This window comes from Panthera onca, chromosome A2 (genome assembly GCF_046562875.1).
Source record: "Panthera onca isolate mPanOnc1 chromosome A2, mPanOnc1 haplotype 2, whole genome shotgun sequence".
NCBI lineage: Eukaryota > Metazoa > Chordata > Mammalia > Carnivora > Felidae > Panthera > Panthera onca.
This window is the reverse complement of record NC_138340.1, coordinates 60,770,227-60,792,372: the sequence shown is the minus strand read 5'-3', so window position 1 is coordinate 60,792,372 and position 22,146 is coordinate 60,770,227. Positions and strand designations below refer to the sequence as shown.

General features: G+C 43.6%; 1 protein-coding gene across 6 annotated transcripts in view; it reads right to left on the bottom strand.

Moving 5' to 3' along the window:
- Window positions 1-21,298, bottom strand: part of LOC132676268 (solute carrier family 41 member 3) — a 145,662-nt gene extending 124,364 nt beyond the window's left edge. For all 6 annotated transcript variants that reach the window (XM_081795009.1, XM_081795008.1, XM_081795007.1 and 3 more), the window contains exon 1: window positions 21,227-21,298. The gene's annotated coding sequence lies outside the window, so the exon portion shown is untranslated. The remainder of the gene's footprint in view (window positions 1-21,226) is intronic.
- Window positions 21,299-22,146: the final 848 nt, after the last annotated feature.

Genomic DNA, 22,146 nt, shown 5'->3' with positions numbered 1-22,146 from the left:
CTGGAAAATGCCACTTATAGACTATCTGTATTTCACATTTTTTAACGTTTCTTTATTTTTGAGAGACAGAGCGCGAATAGGGGGAGGCACAGAGAGAGGGAGACAGACCCAAAGCAGGCTCCATGCTGTCAGCACAGCACCTGACTCAGGGCTTGAACCCATGAACTATGAGATCATGATCTGAGCCCAGGTCAGCAGCTCAACCAACTGAGCCACCCAGGTGCCCCTCAACTGACTTATAAAATTCACAGAGTGTAAAAAACCTTTTCCCTGGGGGATATTTGTTGACAACAATGATAAGCACTTCACAGCTGCCTAAGGCAGTGGGTAATAGCTAGGGTAAATAATACAGAAACCAAAAGCCTAAAAGGAAACGCTGGGGAATGAGATGCCTAAATTCTGAAAAGTTCCTAAAAATCCTGGGAATCTAGAAGGCCACTAATGGTGAGCTGGGCATATGCTCAGGAAAGAGCCGAGAAGGCCCGAAGCTCTAACCCCCAGCTGATCTGGAGGCTCTGCATAAGCAGATGTGAAGACTAAGGCAGAGCTGTGAACGACAGCACTATGTACTGAAGGTGTGCCCCAACATGCACACAGAGCCTCCAGGCAAAGACTGGGGGACTCATCACTCCCACACACAGCATTCAAGGAAATCTCTAACCAAGCATTACCTGACCACAGAGCAGAGTCCTTGTTATGCCCAGAATTCGTGATCCCCAAAGACCACTAGGGAGCCGAGTCTGATGCAAAAGCAAAAGAGCCTTTATTCGAGCTAGCTCGAGCTCAATCCCCTACCTGCACCCACGCAGCGGTGAGATACCAGGGAGAGAGAGCGAGTTTCAAAAGGACAAAGGTTTTATTGGGGCCTAGGGGCAGTTGGTGAGGTAATGGCTATGGCCTCAGCCGATTGGCTGGGGAAGGGTCCGAGTCCTGTTAGGCAGGTGAGGGGGGGGGGTTACTCAAGGGGAGGAGGTGTGGTCAAGGTGAAGGACACAGAACAAGATGGAGTTGGCCGGCGTAGGCCCTCCCTTTCAGTCCTCAGGAGCTAAGTATAACACAGAATACAAAGCAAAGAAGTCATTTAGAAAGGCTGCTAAACCAACAACGGCTACAGAAAGCAGCAATAACAAGAAGCCCTGAGAAGGGGGGAGAACCTTATTTCCCAAGTCATCACGTTATAGAATTTTAAGCATCCGGTTTTCAACAAAAAATAGGAGGCTTGCAAGAAAACATGATACTATGACCTATGCACGGGGAAAAAGCAATTAAGAAAAAATATCCTGATGAAGCCCAGATATTGGACTAACTAGACAAAAGCCTGAAATCAGCTATTTTAAATATGTTTGCTGGAGAAGTGGATAAAGTACACCAAAGATGGCTGATTGGACTAAAACAAACTCTGGTCTCTAGCTTAGAGACCCCTCTTCCAGTTTCTTCTTCCTTTGTTTGCTGTGCGCCCAAAATCCCCCACAGATATGGAGGCTGTTGGCTATAAATTACCCTCCCCACTTGCATTCCGGGCTGAGACCTTTGGAGAAACAGTCTCCTCTGAGCCCGCCGGTGTAAAATAAATCTCCAACCCACCAAGATCTCTGAGTGCTGCTTGGTTTTTCTGCCAGCGTTCCAGCCTGGTTCCCTGACCGGGAAACCCAACCGCGCTGGCCCATTGTTGCCACTGGTTTGGGAGAACAGAGAGGTGGTGATGGAATGAGGCATCGCAAGTGAGAGCACGCACCCTGCCTAAATTTCGGCAGTCTCCTTCTCTGTCCCCTTCAGGCCGGCCTTGCTCTGCCATTCCCGCTGGACTCTTGGAGACTTGGCAGGTGAGGACCTAGACCCGATGTTGGAACCGGTAAGGCTGGGGCCCAATCTAGTCAGGCCCACTCGCAAGAGTGGAAGGGGTACCTGATCACTCCCTGAGACTTCAGAAGTCTCACGGGTAAGGATTCTATGGTAGGAAATATAACCTCTGGTGTGTATGTGAATGTGCGACTCAGTCTAGCTTGCCTGCCGAGTTCGATTCTGTGGCTCCACAGGCAGGTGCTCTTGGGGTCCCCAGGGGGCCATGGAGGAGTCTGAATGGGACTGTCTGTGATTCCATGATGGATGGCGCTTGGTCTGTGGCGACATCAGAATGTTTCTGATCATGGGTTGCAAGGCTAGGACCTATGGGGCTGAGCTTTGCCTAGGTTCCTTCAGGACACTGCCAGGCAGGCATCTGGCTGGTCTCCTCATTGGAGGGGGTGCCCCTGTCCCTCTGTCTTTGTGACTCTGCCTCACGGGAGCACTGTCGGGTCGGGAAGGAGCCAGGAGAACCAGGCAAAGGTTTTAGCCGCTTTATCTGGAGACTCACCCAGGGAGCCAAAGAAGCGACCCACTGCTCCCCTAATGTTCCCCTCTTCATGACTCTTTAGGCTCCCTCCCCTCCCCCCTTAGCTTGAAACTCCTCCCCTGCAGGACTCCATGCTGCCACTGCCCCCAGCCACAGCAGCCAGGGCAATGCTGCGGCAGTCCCCCATTTCTCCTCCCCTTCCAGGCCAGAAAACCCTCCCCCACAAAGCCCAGCGGCCAGATTGCACCCTTGGCCAGAAGCAGGTGTTCTTCAGATGCCAGTCCACATCCGCTGATATCCAGAGGCCCTCAGGGGGATCAGAGCAGGGGGCTGAGAAGGCCATAAATATGCCCAGCTGCAAGAGGAAAGGACATTAAAAAGAACATATGTCCTAACCAGGGAAAGTCCCAGAAACCCAGCGGAGATCAGGAGGAACCTTGAGAAGGGGACCTTATTGGTCTAGCTGAGATAGAAACAGACTAAAAGGGGACACTGACTCTCTCCCTATTCCTCTGCTTAACAGGTGAGAGATTCTCCCTCATTTCTCAGGTTAACGGCTATAACTGGAGCCAACTGTAGTCAGTCTACCTCAGGACAGGGACTTTAAGGAATATTCCCAAGCAGTTGCTGCTTCTGTCTTCCCCTCCCCCTCATGCTTCTGCACCAACTTGGGTGTGGTCCTAAACCATCCTCAGTGTCTCAGGCACCACTGGTTCCTCCTCCCACCCTCCAAGTCAAGGAGCAAAGTGCACCCCCCTTAGACCACCCATTTCAGGTATCTCCACTGGCACCCCAAATGAAAATTGACAAAGGGGAAAAATTGAGTTTTAGGTGGATGCAGGTGAAACATATTTGATGGTTAAACTAATTTAAGTTTATTGGACCTGTCTTTAAAGTTATTAGCAAAGGTCAAATAAGCTCATGTTATCTCTGTTGCAATTTGTTAATGATAGTTAATTTTGTCTGTCTCAAAGTTTTCATGGGTAATTGTTAAGATAACTTTCAAGGTCCTTGGTAACCTGAAACTCCAAATAGGATGGAATGCTAAAGCTTTGATTATTGAACATAAGTTTGTGTTTTTCACTTCTTATTGCTGATAAATTAAGGCTATTTGGACCTATTGGAAAACATGCTTTGTACTTAATTGGTTCATGAATTTACCATCTAAAAAAATTCTGATGTAAACACCTCTCAATTGGTTACTAAGTCCTCCATTGGAGATAAGGTTTCCTAAGAGTTAAAATTCTGCTAAATGTACTTAAGACTGATGAAAATAAAGAAAGCAACTCTTTATGTAGGAAAATAGGAGGTATATAAGAAAGATATAAGGAATGGAAACACAGTTTTGTTGAAGGTAGAAGAAAGTAATTTTGTCCTAAATGAGACTGGTTATTTGGAAAGGAATGGCTTTGGGACAAAATTTAGAAGCAAAAGAAAGTTATAGAAGGTTTAGATGAATGGAATCTTAAAAATACACTAGTATAAGGTTGAAATCTTGCTTTTCCTCTGCTCAAATGACAAAGTTTTCTTGAACTGTTGATCTGCTCTTGGTAAGACAATGCAAACAAAGGTTTATCCTCTGGGAAAATCAAAGTTTTAGGTCTCATCTCTATCAGGTCTTTGATTACTTAGTTAAAACTTCTGAATGTTAAAGGAGCTAGGTTTTGATAACAGCTGTATAATACTGTACACTCACCTTTGGGATCTTTTATTACCACTTTGGTTGAATATATAAAATTGTAAGATTTGTAATGATCTGTAATCCTATTTAGGATGCACTTATGACTTCTGGGGTTTTAACAAACGTCTCAGGATTTAAATGGTAAATAAAGTCTTCTTGACCAATTAGGCCTTTATATTTGGGTTGTTAAGTTACTTGGAAAAGCCCTGTCATACAATGGTAAACCTTAGAGTGTATTTCACAGATAAATGTTGTAACTACCTGAATATATGCAATTCCTAAAATTTTAATGTTTTGATAAAAGGTCATCACTTAATATTCTGATGACTTGAGATGTTATGTGTCACAGAAATAACCGAATTTCTTTGTCCACTGCATCATAATGAACTCTCATCAGATCTTTAACAATGTCTATTTCTGAGATTTTGCCATTTATAATTGTTCTTATTCTCTCACAAAACATGTTTATTCTTTAAGGAGATTTATAAAAAGGACTTTGGGGATTAATACAGGTATTCGACATCTTTAAGATTAATACTAAAATGGGTAAAAATTTCCAGAACTAAAAAGCTGCATTCAAATTGAACAAGAATTAAGAACATGGGATTAAATGAATTTAGGAAGATTATAGTTTTGTGATTCTTGTTGAAAATATTGCTGGTTCCCTAATGTCTCCTCTCCCAGATTAAGGAAACTTTCTCTTAAGATATCTATGATATACAAAAAATGTCATAAAGTATGAATTTGTAAACTGAAGCATTTATGTTTTCTCTCTACATAATTCCCCTGAAATTCAAAACTCTCAATGAGTATTCTTTCTTTCATGGCAATTACAATTGTTTGCAAAAGTTCAGTAAGAATCCGTTCATCTTATAACAGGTCACCATTTGGAAATACTGGTTATTTTACCAAGGCTTTGACTGGAATGTCATATTTGAGGATGACAATCATAGACTCAGATATGACCAGACAACTTTAAGGAATTAGGGTTGGCTTTATAAAACATGGAGCCATAAAGCCCTTTGGAAATGTTGGCCTGGTGCCTTGCTTACAGAGTTCCCAGCAGCCTCACCAGGTAAGTAAAGAAGGTCACTTCCTGGAAGGTGCAGGAATCTCAGGATTTCTTGGGGACCTCATGAAGAGGAATTCATCCAATTCTACAGGTATTGCAGGCCTGTCTGATGGCCTGGAGAGGCTACTAAAAGTTCAACCCAGAGATTCCTTATAAAAGGTTCCAACAAAGCAAAATTTAAAAGATCCTCATGATCAATCGCTATTCTGGCTGAGCTTATGTAAATAATTAGGCCAGATTTGTTAAGACTGGATTTGTTCTACAAATGCATTGGTCTCAATTTGGCTATCTCTGGAAAGGGCAGGTTTTAGAGAGAACAACTATGTTTCATCAATGCACCATTATGGATGTTAAATTCTAGTTATGATTGCCTTTAAATGTTTGTTATTTGCCTAAACTAGACTTGAGATAAACTTCAGAAAACTGTCACAGTATTTCATATAGAGGCAATCTTCTGTGCTTGTTATACTATGGGGATAACAATAAGATATGATATTCAAAAACTGGAAAACAGGATGGATCTCTAAATATGCAAACCATACGTTCCCTAAACCTGATCTGACAGTTACCAGAAACCCACCCCTTTCAAAGACTTGGAGGTGGACTTTACAGACATACAACCAAAGAGAGGATTCAGTTTCAGGTATCACCCCATGGATCCATCACTCCAGAGCTAAGAAGGCCAACTCGGAGGAGACCTCAACCTGGCAAAGTGATCCAGATGCAGTCAACCTGCTTAATCTGACCCTCAAAAAGACACTGGCCCCTGAGATCTCCAGCCCTGCTCCAGCCACGCCCCAGAAGTTGGCTGGCCTGCGCACAACAGAAGCTTGAGTAATCAATGCGTGGACCGAGCCTAGGGGTTTGGATGCAACTCTGCCAGCCCTTGCCCCTCACTGGGATCATAGCCCTCATCTAACTTCTTACTGTTGGGCTGATAGAGACTGCACTAACAAGCTAGAGATGGGACAAAAGATGCATGCTGGGTCTCACATACTTCCTCTGGATGGGAGGATTATTAAGTATTGCCTGTATATTATGATAACCTCTCTCACATTCACAACTGCTGCTTACCCACTTTGCCCCCAGGATTGTTATATGACAATAAGTGAGTCAAGGGCATTCAGCGTCTTCACCTCCCTCCACAAAGATTGATACAAGGGAAAAACACCCACTCTCTGTCAGTTACCTGGTGCCCCAAGGACTGAGTATTGGACTGTAGAGATAACCCAAAATGTCAGGAACCCATGTCACAACAAGGACCTCCAGAGAGGGAAGCTTGCTATACTTACCTTCCTCAATGGGGGAATCTCAGGCAGGGAAGGGATACAGGACAGGGCCCTTCAAAAGGTTATAAAGGATACCCAGAACAGGGTAATATAAGCCATAAAGGTGACCACTCGCCCGGCAGCCTACCAGGGTTTGAGCCTTTCAGCCCTCAATCAGATGCTTACCAATTCTCCACTCCAACGTTGGACTAACACTACCTTACCAATCCTCCATAAAATAGATAATCACACCCAAACCTGCTGGATGTGCTTCCCCTCAGCAGGAGGGCTTACTTAGCCACTCCTATCCCTTTTACCTAGGAAGCTCCTGAAAATCTCAAAACCAACACTTCTGTCTTAATTGGACCCCTGGCCACTGGGATCCGTCTCACAAATGCCAACAATCTAATCTGTCCCTGAAGGTATGAACGGTACCTCTCTATACGGAAGAAATATAACCTTAAAGAGGAATACAACCCTATGTTCAACCCCTGGGGTGTTCTATCTATGTTCTAATTCGGCCTACCAATGCTTACAGGCCAACTGGACTCAGAGATGTTATCCCATCTTCCTAACCCCAGAGATATGCGTATACACTGAAGATCAGCTCCTAACAACTTTTAGCCCCACCGCCTGGACTAAATGGGCAATCCTGCTACCCATTCTGATAGCAGCAGGAATTGCGACAGGACTAGGAACTGGAATAGGGGGCATAGGTTCATCCATAGGACTATACCATAAACTATCTCAAGAGCTAAATGAAGACATGGAACAGGTGGCAGATTCTCTGGTAACCTTACAAAGCCAAATAAACTCTCTGGCAGCAGTGACCCTCCAAAACAGGTGAGCCCTCGACCTCCTCACTTCAGAAAAAGGAGGGACTTATATCTTTCTGGAGGAGGAATGTTGCTATTTCATAAACCAGTCAGGAATAGTTACAACTAAGGTTAAGGAACTCAAGGAAAGAATTCAACATAGACAACAGGAAAATATCAATCAATGGAAAGGATGGGATCTCACAGACTGGGCATCCTGGCTTTCTGCCCTGGTAGTAGGGCCCCTCCTCTCCATAATGTTACTTGTATCCATTGGCCCCTGTATACTGAATGTCATGGTATGTTTTATTGAAAACACTGTTGCTTGCCAAAGTACTGCAAGCCTTCCGAGAGTACCAACCTGTAAAATTGAAAGGTGATGCCTACTAAAAGTTTTTTAAAAAGGCATCAAAGGGGGGGAATGTTGGAGAAGTGGATAAGGCACACCAAAGATGGCTGATTGGACTTAAACAAACTCTGGTCTCTAGCTTAGAGACCCCTCCTCCAGTTTCTTCTTCCTTTGTTTGCTGTGTGCGTGAAAACTCCCACAGATATGAAGGCTGTTAGCTATAAATTACCCTACCCACTTGCATTCTGGGCTGAGACCTTTGGAGAAAAAGTCTCCTCTGAGCCCACTAGTGTAAAATAAATCTCCAACCCACCAGGATCTCTGAGTGCTGCTTGGTTTTTCCACCAGTGTTCCAGCTTGGCTCAGTAATATGTTCAAAGAACTTAAACAACTATCCCTGAAGAACTAGATAAAGTAAAAAAATGGAGTCTAACCAAAATGGAGAATATCAAGAAGGAGATAAAAACTATTTTAAAGAAGAACCAAATCAAAATTCTGGAGTTGTAAAATATAATGGCCCTAGAGGAGTGCAATGGCTGATCTGAGCAGGGAGAATAAAGAACAACTGAACTGAAAGCTAAGTCAACAGAAATTATCCAATCTGAAGAAAAGAAAGAAAACAGAATGAAGAAAAATGAACAAGTCCTCAGGGCCCTTGAGATAGCATCAAGTACACCAGCATGTATAACGGGAGTCTCAGGGATGAAAAAATAAAGGGGTCCAAAAGAATATTTGAAGACATAATGCACAAAAGCTTTCCAAATATGATCAAACTTCCATATTCAAGAAGCTCAACAAATCACAAGTAGAATACAAGAGCACAAATTACACGAGATCTACCGCAAGACACACCACTATCAATCTGCCAAAAGTAAAAGACAGACAGAAAATCTTGAAAGCAGGGAGAAGCGACTCTTCATGACAAGGACTCCTCAGGAAGATTAACAGCTTACTTCACATCGGAATCCATGGAGGACAGAGGCAGTGGGATGACATGTTCAAAGTGCTGAAAGAATAAGACCTTCAACCAACAGTTCTGAAAAGCAGAAAAAGGATCCTTCAAAAATGAAGGACAATTAAGAGATTCCCAAATGAACAAAAACCAAGAGAATGTGCCACTAGCACACCTGCCCTACAAGAAACACCAAAGAAAGACCGAGAGGCTGAAATGAAAGGACCTAGATAGTACTTTAAATTCATATAAAAAAATAAAGAACACTAGTAAAGGTAACTACATAGGCAAATTTAAAAAAAATGTATAAATGCATTGTAACTCTATTTTCTCTTATCCAACTTAAAGGCAACTGCATAATTCAGTAATTATAAATCACTATATATAGGTACACAATATACACAAATGTAATTTGTATGACAGGAGGAGCACAAAGTAGGAGCGAACAGAGCTATATAGGAGCAAAATTTCATATACTAGTGAAATTGATTGCTATTAATTTAAATTACAATGTTATCTAAGGAAGGAATTGTAATCCTCAGAGCAACCACTAAGAAAATAACTAAAATATATATATATTTAAAATAACAATGGAATAAAAATAATACATTAGAAAATATCCACCTAATACAAAAGAAGATAGTAATGAAGGATAGAGGAACAGAACGAAACCATAAGATATAGAAAACAAATGGCAAAATGTCAGATAGAATGCTATCTTATCAGTAATTACACTAAATATAAATGGATAGGTCGAAAGTAAAAAGGTTTTTAAAACATATACCATGCAAATAGTAACCAAAAAAAGGGGGGGGGGAGTGACTTTCCTAGCATCAGGCAAACAGACATTAAAACAGAATTGTTACTACAGATAAAGAAGGGCATTTGATAATGGTAAATGCATCAATAATTATCAAAAAACATAACAATTATATACACCTAACAATATAGCCAAAAATACATGAAGCAAAACCTGACAGAATTGGAGAGAGAGAAATACAATTCAGTAATAATAGGAGACTTCAATACTCTACTTTCCATAATCTACTGAACAATCAGAAGATCGACAAAAAAAGGGAAGACTTGAACACTATAAACAAATTAGATCATACATGTATAGGACATTCCACCCAACAATAGCAGAATAGACATTCTTTTCAATATATACAGAACATTCACTAGGATAAACCACACATCATATAAAAAACACACAAAATGCAATAAAATTATAAATAAATAAAAGAAAATTTGGGAAATTCACAAGTTTGTGTAAACAACACACCCAAATAACTAAAGGGTCAAAGAAGAAATCACGAGGGAATCATAAAATTATTTGAGATGAATTAAAATGAAAATATAGCATACCAAAACTTATGGGATGCTGGGAATACAGTGCTTAAAATGTATATATGAAAAAGCAAAAAATAAAAGAGAGAAGCTTATATTAATAAATTGATCTTTCACCTTAAGAAAAATGAGAAAGAAGACTAAACTAACACAAAAAAAGTAGAGGCTGGGAAGCAATAAAGATTAGAGTGGTAATAAATGGAATAGAGAATAGAAAAACCATAGAGAAAATCAACAAAAGCAACAGTTGGGTCTCTGGAAAGATTGACAAAATACACAAACCTTTAGCTAAAACTGACCAAGAAAGAGAGAGGATGTAAATATTTAAGAGGGAACACTACTTCTGAACTTACAAATATAAAAAGAATTGTGTCTGTAGTGTAGTGGTTATCACATTCACCTAATATAAAAATAATAATGAGGGAATACTATGAACAATTGTATGCCAAGATGTTAGAAAATCTAGATGAGATGGACAAATTCCTACAAACACACTGACAAACTAATTAAGAAGAAATAAAAAAAATTAAGAGACCTGTAACAATGAAAAGATTGAATTAGCAATACAAAAAATTCCTCCACAAAGTCCAAGACCAGATGGCTTCACTAGTGAAGTTTACCAAGCATTTAAAAAAGAATTAACACCATCCTTCACACACTCCCAAACAAATTGATGAAATGGGAACATTTGCCTGATACCCAAATCAGACAGAGCCAACCTAAGAAAACTACAGACCAGTATAAGAGCCTTATAAATATACACACAAAACTCCTCAACAAAATGCTAACAAAGTGATTTATGTGGCATATAAAAAGTCTTATACAACATGACCAAGTGGGATTTATCTCAGGAATGGAAAGTTGGTTCAATTTGTGAAAATCAATGTATTTACACCATATTAATAGAATGGAGGAAAAAAAAACGATTCACTCAATAGATCAGAAAAGCATTCAGCAATATCCAACACTTTGATGATAAAAATACTAAAAAAAAATCACTAGGAATTTAAGGGAATTATTTCAATCTGATAAAGTTTATCTATGAGAAACCCTCGGTTAACAAACTTAACGGTGAAAGATTGAAAGCATCCTCCTTAACATTAGGTACAAGACAAGGATACCTGCTTTTGCCACTCCTGTCCTATTGCATTGTACTTGAAGTCCTATCTAGCACAATCAGGCAAGAGATGAAATAAAAGGCATCCAAATTGGAATGGAAGAAGTCAAACTGTTTACAGATGACATGATCTTGTACGTAGAACATTCTAAGGAATACATACACACACACATACAACCAGTAAGTTCAGCAAGGTTGTAGGATACAAGATCAATTTTTTAAAAGTCAGTTTTATTTCTATACACTAGCAATGAACAATCTAATAAACTAAAAAAACTGCATCTGCAATAGCATCAAAAAGAATAAAATACTTAAGGATAAAGGTAACCAAAAAAAAGTGTAAAAACTTTTACCCTGAAAACTGTAAAGCATTGTTGAAAGGAATTTTGAGAAACCTAATAAAATGAAAAGATATCCTGTCCTCATGGACTGAAAGACTTATATTGTTAAGATGGTGATATTTCTCAAACTGATCTACAAATCCAATGCATTCCTATCAAAATTATATTCATCTTTTTCACAAAAAAATGACAAGCTAATTCTAAAATCCATAGGGAAATGCAAGAAAGCCAGAATTTTAAACAATCTTGAAAAAAAGAATACACTTCCTGATTTCAAAACTTACTATAAAGCTACAATAATCAAGACAGTATAGTACTGGTATTAAAATCAAAATATAGATCAATGAAATAGAGTTGAGAATCCACAAATAAACCCATGCGCCTGTGTTCAATTGATTTTCAGCCAGGATGCCAAGGCTATTTAATGGGAAGAGAAGAGCCTCTTCAAAAATGGTGCCAAAATAACTGGATATCCACATGCAAAATCATGTGTTTAGACTCCTACCTCAAACCATATACAAAAACTAACACAAAATGGTCCAAAGCCCTAAACCTAACAGCTAAAACTATAAAACATTTAAAAGAAAACGTAGGTATAAGTTTTAGTGACTTTGGATTAGGTAACGGTTTCTTAGACACGATATCTAAAGTAAAAGCAACCAAAGAAAAATTAAATAAATTGGGCTTCATCAAAATTTAAGTTTTGTGGGACACTATCAATAAAGTAAAAAGACAATCCACATAAAGAGAGAGAATATCTGCCATCTAATCTGATAAGGGTCTAGTATCCCGAATTTATAAAGAATACTTACAACTCAACAATAAATCCAATTTAAAAACTGGCAAAGGAGTAGAATGGCCAATAAGCACATTAAAAGATGCTCAACATCAGTTGTTAGGAAAATGCAAGTCAAAAACACATAAGACACCACTTAGCATAATGTTTTCCAGGTTCACTGATGTTGTTACATCAATGAGTACTTCACTCCTTTTTATGGTCAAATAATATTCCACTGTATGGATAGAACACATTTGGTTTATCCATTCACCATGTCATGAACTTTTTTTACTTTTTGGCTATTACATGAACATAGAACATATGCAGGTCTTTGTGTGAACGTGTATCTTCTGTTCTCCTGAATTATACATTTTGAAGGGGCAAATTTTATGGTATGTGATTTACAAATAAATAAAAAAAATCATGAATTATTTATGGAATAGGTAAAGAAGCAGAACACTAGCAGCTTCCCAAACTCTCTGAGCCCCTAACAATAACGTTTATTCCTTATCACAGGGGTGACTGTCCAAACTCTGGAAAGAATCACTCCTCAGTTTCTGTATCATCCATATTTAGTGTTACCAACTAAGAATACAGCCCTAAATAACAGTGTTTTGCTTACACCGCAATTTAGATCAATAGTCACATTCCACTTATTCTTCAGGTGTGGTGTCTTTTACCTGACATGAAGATTCTTGCATTCAGCCATGCTGTAGAACCATAATCCATCAATTCTACTCCTGAAGAACCATCCCTTTCCAAAAAAACCCACAAAAAACAAAAACAAAAACAAAAAAACCCCAAAACCCTGATTGCTTTTTAACATAAAAGTAATGTGTTAATAAGAAATATAATTTAGACAGCACAAAGATATAAATAAGGATGTTTAAATCACTGACCATGTTACTGCCCCCAAATAACTAATGCTAAATCTAGTGTATATCCTTCCAATGTGTGCACACACACATGCTATTTTTTTAAAATCAATGTCCTAGATCCTGGGTTGTTTTATTTAATAAAATGTATACATCTGTCCACCCCTATTTTTAGCATGGATATAATTTTTATATAATTTCTCATGTCATTCTTGATAGTTCACCCAGTGGTTGGTAAAATCTTTTTTGCCAGAGGATTTATAGACTGAGGAAGAATAGAGGAAAGAACACAGCAGGGACAAGTCGCTACATGTTTTAACTCCTAGTCAGCCCAAGGCCACCAGCCCCAGATCCCCATTGGCAAGGCACCAGGAGCCCTGCACTGAGTACAGCAGTTTTATTAAGTCAGCAGAGATGCTGGGCCTGTGAGGACAGCCTGAGCTGTGAGCAATGAGTAAGGAGGACACAGGAGAAGCCTCACATCTTTGGGGACACGAGTGAAGGTAGAACAGTCCACACACACAAGGCTACAGAACCTGGGTGAAGGCAGGCTTTGCTCAGCTCAAAAAAGCAATAAACTACAAAAAAAAAAAAAGACGGAAATTACGTATTACACCATGAGTCCCCCCTCCTAAAGGCTTTCAAGCAGCCCAGCAGCAAAACAGGAAATGTCTGCTCTTCTTGCTACAGAGGTACCACCCTGGTTCCTGCCCTGGTCCTACCCCTACAGAAGTCACCCTTACCTCGTTGGTCCAGGCCCAGGTCATTCATTCTGACTGAGGCCCACACTCCATCTTCCCAGTGGCTTTCTTGCCTTAGACCCTCTGAGCCTGAACCTTGAGGCAAATTAACCATTCTTTTTAAATTCACCGCAAGCTGTGAAGCAACAGTGGTAAACTGAGTCAGGCATACATAGGAGGCCTGGCCACAGTGGGGAGGCAGGTAATGGCGCTGGGGGGGAGGGGAAGAGTACCAGTCCTACCACCACTGGAGCTGATGTGGGAAAAAAAGGCAGAAGGAAATGGCATATAGAACTAAATTTCCTTATAACCTGCAGCCCACTGACAATTACTTGAGGCTGGCAGAGTAAAATGTTTCTCCAGGAACTCTTTGGAGTTAATGCTTTGCTACAGGGAAAAACCACCTTAGCTTGACAATGGCGAGGCCTCTGGTATCCTATGAGTCTTCTTTGGCATATGAAAATCTCACTGGAAACTTCCCCCGGACTTTACCTCCCCCAGTCTCTCCTCATGGTCCCAGGCAGTTCTTCCTGCCCATGGGTCCTGTCCTCATGCTTCAATAAAAATCACCTTTTTGCACCAAAGACGTCTTCAAGAATTCTTTCTTGGCTGTTGGCTCTGGATCCCACGAACCCCACTATCACCCCAAAACCTCATCCGGAGCCACATACAGAACAATCAATAGGGTCTCAGGTCCCCATTCTGCTATCCTATGTGGTTCCCTTCGAACCCAAGGGGAGAAAGGATGCTTAGTAGAATAGGGTTGGGGAGGGGACAGTTCCTGAGTCCCTGCAGTGCCAGATACTTAATCTCTTAAAAAGAAAACCCACAAAAAACAGACACAGCTACCCAGGACCCATGCAGCAGCCCTTCATTCTTTACCCTCACAAATCCTGAGAAGGGCTATCACTGCCTCTCCCCTGGGCCCTGGAGCCCACCTTGGCCTTCTCAGGAACTAGCACTAGCAAGGGTCTCCTTTCCTGCCTTTTCAGTTTCTCCGCGCTCCCTCTGTGGGATCCTCCGACAATAGGACTTTGCACTAGAATCTGTCTCTCAAATAAGTTCCCTGGACCCCAAGCCATCCTCTAGCTTGTACCCTATTTCTCTCCTCCCTTTCAGGGCACAATGAAAGAGACATGTCCATACTGTCTCTATGTCCTTGCCTCTGTGCTCAACACCCATTTGGCTCCTTCCTGCACACGTGGCCCTTGCCAAGACCAGAGGTCACCTGCACGATGCCAAACAATCCCCGCAGACCTCAGTGTGCCCAACGTCTCAGCCAGATTCACTAGGGCATGAGAGACTCAAGGACTTGAGACTTGCCCGCCGTGGCCTCCTCACATCCTTGTCCCCGCAGTGTGCCCCCCACCCCTCCTGCATGTGGCTTTAGCCCCTGCTCCTTTTTCATCCCTTCTCCTTCCTCCTGATAAAGTCCAGTCCAGCCTGCACAGAAGAGCTGCTGACCATCAAGAATGACGCCCTGCTCTCATTTCCGAAAATGGCCACACTGCTGCTGCCCCCTTCCTGCTACATCTACAGGAACTCTGACAAATACCTTCCCCCTAAAGCCCTTAAAACATTCTGCCCACCTCCCCCTTGTTAAAAGGCTCTTCTGGAGCTTTCCTGTGTTCAGCACTCTACAATAAAGGCTAGGTTAATGGTGCTGGGACTGATTTTGTTTCTCCTGGGGCTCCTAGTGTGTGCATGTCAAGAAGCCTTTGATTGCTGAGGCATCCATGTCAAAGGCAGCTCCTAGCAAACCAACCCCAGAAGGCCTCTTCCCACCCATGAAGCTCCCCTTTTAGAAAGTCCTGAGTAATCTAGATCACTGACTGCTTGAGTGACTCTGCTTCTCCCTTCCCTTATCCTACTTCTTGTTCTCATGTTTTAAGCCATCCGATAATCAGTGAACCCATGAAACCCTAATTATCTCATCCCAACAAATGCAGAGCCCCAGGCCCACGCATCCTCCCTCCCTCTCCACCTGAGACTATACTGTGTGGCTGTGTGGCCCTCGGGCATGCCTTGGACCTGCCAGGACCTGTGAGTAATAAATCTTGTTCTCCAAAGTTCCCTGATGACTGTGCTAAGGCACTTCCTGCAATAATATAACAAGAACCACAAGGGCTGATCCAGCTTCAACAATGGCTCCAGGAGGGGAACCCACAAGGGGATCACCACAAGTAGTATAGGTCCAGCAGGCATTCCTGGCCTGTAGCATCACTGTGGAAAGGCTGATATGATGTCACACCATTCTTCTTCCAGCTTAGGGTTGCCAGATTTCACAGATAAAATGGGACATAGTTATGCTGAAAAGTGAGTCACCATTTCTCTCAAATTCTGTGTTTTATCTGGCAGCCCTTCCCAGGTTTCCATGCATGCCTCATTTTGTCCTACTCCATGGGTGTCCTGTCTCTTTTCCTGGTATGGCTTCTCCCTCTGATCTCTAACGATGACACTCCAGACTCTCCTCACTTGTCTTCTGTCTTCAGCCTGTGCTTGGACTTCCCCCAGTCCCATAGCCTGAAGTAACAATGATACGCTGCTACTACCTCCCAATCACATCTCCCAGCTCGGCCCTCAGCCCAGGATCCAGACACGGAGAGCCAACTTCCCATTCAGCGGTCTGAGAGGCATCTCAGGCACCCTAGGTCTAACACAGAGCTCCCAGTTTCCCCATTCCACCTCTCAATCTCATCTTTCCCATGAAAGGCATCACAGCCACCCAGCCAGTCAACACAAGAGGAGCGGATATAAACAGAAAGGGCTTGGGGTGCAGAAGGTATGGATATAATCCTCTGGACTTTATATGTATGTCTATATTGTTCAGACTTCTTCCCAATGGATGTGCACTATTAAAAAAAAAAAGAAAAAAAACACCTTTATTTTTTAGAGCAGTCTTAGGTTCACAGAGAAATTGAGAGGAATGTACACAGAGTTCCCATATACCCCAACATCCCACACGAGACAGGAGCATGTTACAACTGGTGAGCCCACACTGGCACATCATGATCACCCCAAGTCCAGTTTACAGTAGGGGTCACTCCTGTGTTGTATAGTCGATGGGTTTGGACAAATGTAGAATGACATGCATCCATCATTATATCACACACAGTAGTTACACTGCCCTAAAAATCCTCTGTGCTCCACCTACTCATCCCTCTCCTCCTTTGGTGCATGAATGATTTATCATCCATTCAACAAATGTTTTCTTCCTTCCTTTTATGCAAGGAGTTTTCTAGGCACCAAGAATGCAGTGGAAAGCAAGACAGATAAAGGTCCTGTTCTCAGGAAATTTGCATTCTAGAGGCAGAGACAGAAATAAACAAGAGAACAAGTAAGTGGACAAGATAAATTAAATGCTGTGAATTGACAGGGACTATCCTGGGAAAGTGTAGGGTAGGGTGTGGATGGAGGATCAAAGACTCAAGAAGAGAGGGTGACATTTTAATGAACCCTAAGTATAAAAAAATTTCCCCTGTGCAGGGGTGCCTGGCTGGCTCAGTCAGAAAAGCATGCAGCTCTTGATCTAGGAGTTGCAAGTTTGATCCCCACACTGGGGTAGCAATTACTAAAAAATACATAAATAAAACTTAAAAAAAAGCCAACTGTGCAAAGATCTAGGAGAGGAGCCCTGCAAGCAGACAACAGCGAGTACAGAGGCACTGAGGTAGGGCAAATTTGGTGCTTCCAAGGAAGGAAAGGCAAAGAGGCCAACAAGTCTGGGGTATGTAGATACAAGAGGATGGCAGGAAAGGAGGACAAGGCAGCCGGTCACGTAGGGTCTTACAGGCAGAGCAAGGAGTACATGCTTCTTCCTCAGAGTGACTGTTTATGTTTTCAAAAGACAACTCTGTTGCTTCCCCCACTAAAAAGGGATCAGGCCCCTGAGTGACCCCAGATCACCCCCGTGAAGCCAAAGATACACCCCAGCAATCCACAGAACATTGAGAAATGATAAATCACTGTCTAAGTCCCTAGGTTTGGCAGTACTTTGTTATGCATCAAAAGATAACTGACAATGTTCCATCTCTGTGATTTCATTTACAGTTTAGCTGCCCTCCTCTGGGGGTGAGAGATGGTGCTGAGCTGAGGACTGCCAATGTGGGAGAAAAATCTTAGCTGCCCGTGACACTATGTACTTCACAGATAGTTAGTTGGGTACAGAGCATCAAACCGCTGGAAGTCCATGTGAACTCTAACCTAAAAACAAGATGTATTTTCTGGCTCTGACACTTCTAAAAGTAGTCCAAAGCAACAACATGTCCCCCTAGTCTGGGGACCATGTATCTCTGCACTCAGATTTTCATGTCTAATACTCAAAACAGGACTCTTGGAGGACAATGATCCCATAACTTGGGGCAGGAGAAAAATTGAGACGGCTCTGGAACCCTCTGGTGTTGCTAGAAAATAAGATGCTTTCAAAGGTGTCAGAGGAGGGATTAAAATGACAAAGGAACAAAATTGTAAACAGACTACCACTGTCAATCTGTGACAACTTCAGCATCTAATAATAATACAGGATAGTTACCACTTCACAAGTTGAATCTGCAAAGGACCATGAGTTCATTATGATATCAAAACAGAAAAGTTAATACAAAATGTATAAAGCCAATAATGAATAAAATAAATCAGCAGACAAAATCATTCACTAATTAAAATCAACAAAGGATGAGATACAGCCTACCAGAGAATCCTTCCTTTGTTGACTTTAGTCAGCTGCTTTTGACAACTTAATCACAACTGCATCACTTCAGGAAGACTCACGCATGTAAGCAGGAAGGAGTGGAAAAGTCAAGACAGCGCTGGGAAAAGCAGGAACCAGAGGAAGGGCAGGAGAAATCACCCATCACCACAGTCACAGGATAACCAGGGAGCGGGAAGGCTCACCGGCTGAAGGGCACAGATCAGACAAGATAACCAATTAAAAAGAGGCATTGGGCCTCCCCATTGGGGGGAGCCCGGGTGGCTCAGTATGCTAAGTGTCTGACTTTGGCTCAGGTCATGGTCTCACAGCTATGGGTTCAAGCCCCAGGTGTCGGGCTGTGTGCTGAAGGCTCGGAGCCTGGAGCCTGCTGCACATTCTGTGTCTCCCTCCCTCTTTGCCCTCCCCTGCTCATGCTCCATCTGTCTCTCTCAAAAATAAACATTAAAAAAAAAAAGAGGCCCAAAAGCGTTCACAAACACTAGACAATTAGAGAAGCATGAACCACAAAGCTTCGTTCTCTCCTCCCAAAATGAGTGAAACCCTCTGGATGACACACTCATGGCGGTGGGATTCAGACAGAATACAAATGAGTTTCCAAATACGCCAAGAAACCAGGTAGGCACCAGGAGGCAAGTGCCAGCAGCTGAGCTAAACTGAAGGGTTCCCTGACTGCTAAGAAAGAGGCCTCCTCTCAATGTGTAGGGCAGAGCTATGAGGACCACACAGAACAGTTCCAGAAGAAACTTGTGTGAGGGAAGCACACTGAAGAATGCCCTCTCAACTCATCAAACGTGCACCAGAGGCCCAGTGTGGTCAGCACCCAGCACGCATTCCTACCTACCCTGTGCCCCTTACAGTGTGGGGCCTCCGTGATCCCCCAGCAGGGACCCCACAACCCTGTGGATGGTAGTCAAAGGCACTCAGCTTCTTTGGGAACATGGGGGTGTGTCAGAAGGGGAATGTGTTTAGATGTCATTTGCATCGACAGAAATGAGTACAGATGAACACACCAGGTCCTGAAGGACAGGCCTGCTGGTGAAGGTGGCCTCTGTCAGGAGAGTGGGCTGTGGATGCAGGAAAACCCTGTCCTGTAGCCCCCAGAGGGGGGGGCACCTGGGGGGGTGGCACTGACTCCAGGGCAGAGGTTCCCACCCAGCCTTTCCCCCAGAGGACACAATATGGAGGCGGTGCCCCAGGACAGGCCCCCACAACAAAGAACTACCAAGGTGTCAGACCCTGCCAAGGTGTCAGAGTGTGGAGTGGGAGCCCTGCACAGCCCGTGTGCTTGGAGCCCCTTCCTCGGGCACAGGCCTTGAGAAGGGCTGGGCAGGGGGACCAGGGCCCACCTGGCTGCCAGTCACAGGAATCTGTAAGGTCATTGCTCTTGCAGATGCCTCCTGGAGAGTCTGTACCCATCAGACTGAGGAGGACACTGATGCGGAGCCTCCCCGTGAGTCAGGGAGAAGCTGGCCTTGAATCTAGGGCCTTTGGGCACCCTGGGGCCAACACATCAGGTCTGAGACCTGGTCACCAGGACCTCATACAAACTAGTGCTCACCCCAAGGCAAGAGACAAGGCCAGTCCTAACTCTTCACTGCACAGCCAAAATGCTGGAACCGATCGTCTCCACTCAGCTGCCCACTACCTGCTGTGAGGCCAAACTGCCTCTGGACTTTACAGGAGACCTGGTTCAGTGGGAGAACCCTGGAGCCTACCTTGAGGGTCTGAATCCCAGCTCTTCCTCTTCCTAGATGCTGGTCCTTGGAAAAGTGAAATTTCTGTGCCTCGTCAGTTAAATGGGGACAAGAGCACCAACTTCACAAGGCTGTGAAGATTAAATGTAATAATGTACTTGCATCACAGGACACCTGGCTGGTTCTCACTCCCACTTCAAATCCCTCAAAGCTCTAAAGTTTCAGACCAGTGCCTCTTAAATTATAGCTGCATCAGAATCAGCTGGAGTACCCACCTGGGTAGTTTATAAGTAGATGGGGGGACAGCAGGCCTAGTAAGCCAAGATACTGGCTATGTGGGAGAGAGAGCCTCAGAAATACCTGAAGACTGGGGCGCCTGGGTGGCGCAGTCGGTTAAGCGTCCGACTTCAGCCAGGTCACGATCTCGCGGTCCGTGAGTTCGAGCCCCGCGTCAGGCTCTGGGCTGATGGCTCGGAGCCTGGAGCCTGTTTCCGATTCTGTGTCTCCCTCTCTCTCTGCCCCTCCCCCGTTCATGCTCTGTCTCTCTCTGTCCCAAAAATAAAAATAAAAAACGTTGAAAAAAATTAAAAAAAAAAAAAAAAAAAAAAAAAAAAGAAATACCTGAAGACTTGCCCAACCCTCAGTCTGGATTCCCTCTCGCCCCCCCGGGCATCAAACCCGCCTTGGACCCTTGGACCCTGGGTTTGTCTCCCTCCATCCCAGGTCCGTCATCCAGGACCCTGCCCTGGGCCCTTACCTGGATACCTCCCCAGGCGCCCCCTCTGCCCAAGGCCCCTCTGGGACCACTTTCTCTTTCCCCTTCCCGTTTTCCCTTATTTTCGCCTTCTTGCAGGCCCCTGGCCTCCCACCGGCCTCCCCCCGCTCTGGGTTCACGTCCTCTTCTGCGTTGCCCAGGCCCCGGACTTTCCAGGTGTGCCCCACCCCGTCCCGAGGTCCCCCTGCAAAGGCCCTGGGTTTACTCCCTCTACTGCTCATCCCCCACTCTGCGCCCCAACCCCAGCGCTTCCCCAGGGCCGGGCCTCCTCAGTGTGACATCTCCACACACCCAGACAGCCCCCTTTGGACTCCATCGCCGCTTTACCCCAGACTTCCCGCACCCCTGCCCAGGCCCGTTTGGGGCGCAGCGCCACGCTTACCCGATCCCCTCCCGGGCAGCAGCGGCAGGAGGCGAGCAGAAGGCGCGCGGGCCAAGGGGAGGGCTCAATGAGAAAACAGGGAACGCTAGATCTTCAGGCCAACTTGCCTGGCGGTTTCAGGACTTGGAGAAAGCGTGACGGGGGCGGGGGACTGGGCGGGGCTACCCTGGGGGCGGGGCCCTGTTCTCTGTCCTCTCACTCTGAATTTGCAGGTGTCTTTAGGTCTAAAATGAGTCGGTTATCAGCAGCATATAGATGGGTCTTATTTATTTATTCCTTCTGACACCCTATGTCTTTTGATTGGAGCATTCAGTCCATTTACATTCAGAGTAATTATTGATAGATATGTATTCAGTGCCATTTTATTATTTGCTTTCTCATTGTTTCTGGAGATTTTCTCTGTTCCTTTCTAGTTTTGTCACTTTTGGTCTTTCCTGTCCACTCAGAGGGTCCCCTTTAATATTTCTTGCAGAGTTGCTTTAGTGGTCACAAACTCCTTTAGTATTTGTTTGCCTGGGAAATTCTTTATCTCTCCTTCTATTCTGAATGATAGCCTTTCTGGATAGAGTATTCTTAGCTGCATATTTCTCCCTTAGCATATTGAATATATTAGGCCTTTGCTTCTACTTTGTCTTCCTGAAAGATGATGTTCATTTAGCTTCTATAGCTTACTCCGGGGCCCAGCACAGAGCCTGGCACCTAATATCCATATTCAAGAAAAATATTCATTGAGCGAATGAATGACTAGGTTACAGTTTATATGAGTGTGATGTCATTAAACACCAGATTTACTATTTTATATTTTTTGTAATGTTTATTTTTTAGAGAGAGACAGAGCATGAGCAGGGGAGGGGCAGAGAGAGAGGGAGACACAGAATCTGAAGCAGGCTCCAGGCTCTGAGTTGTCAGCACAGAGCCCA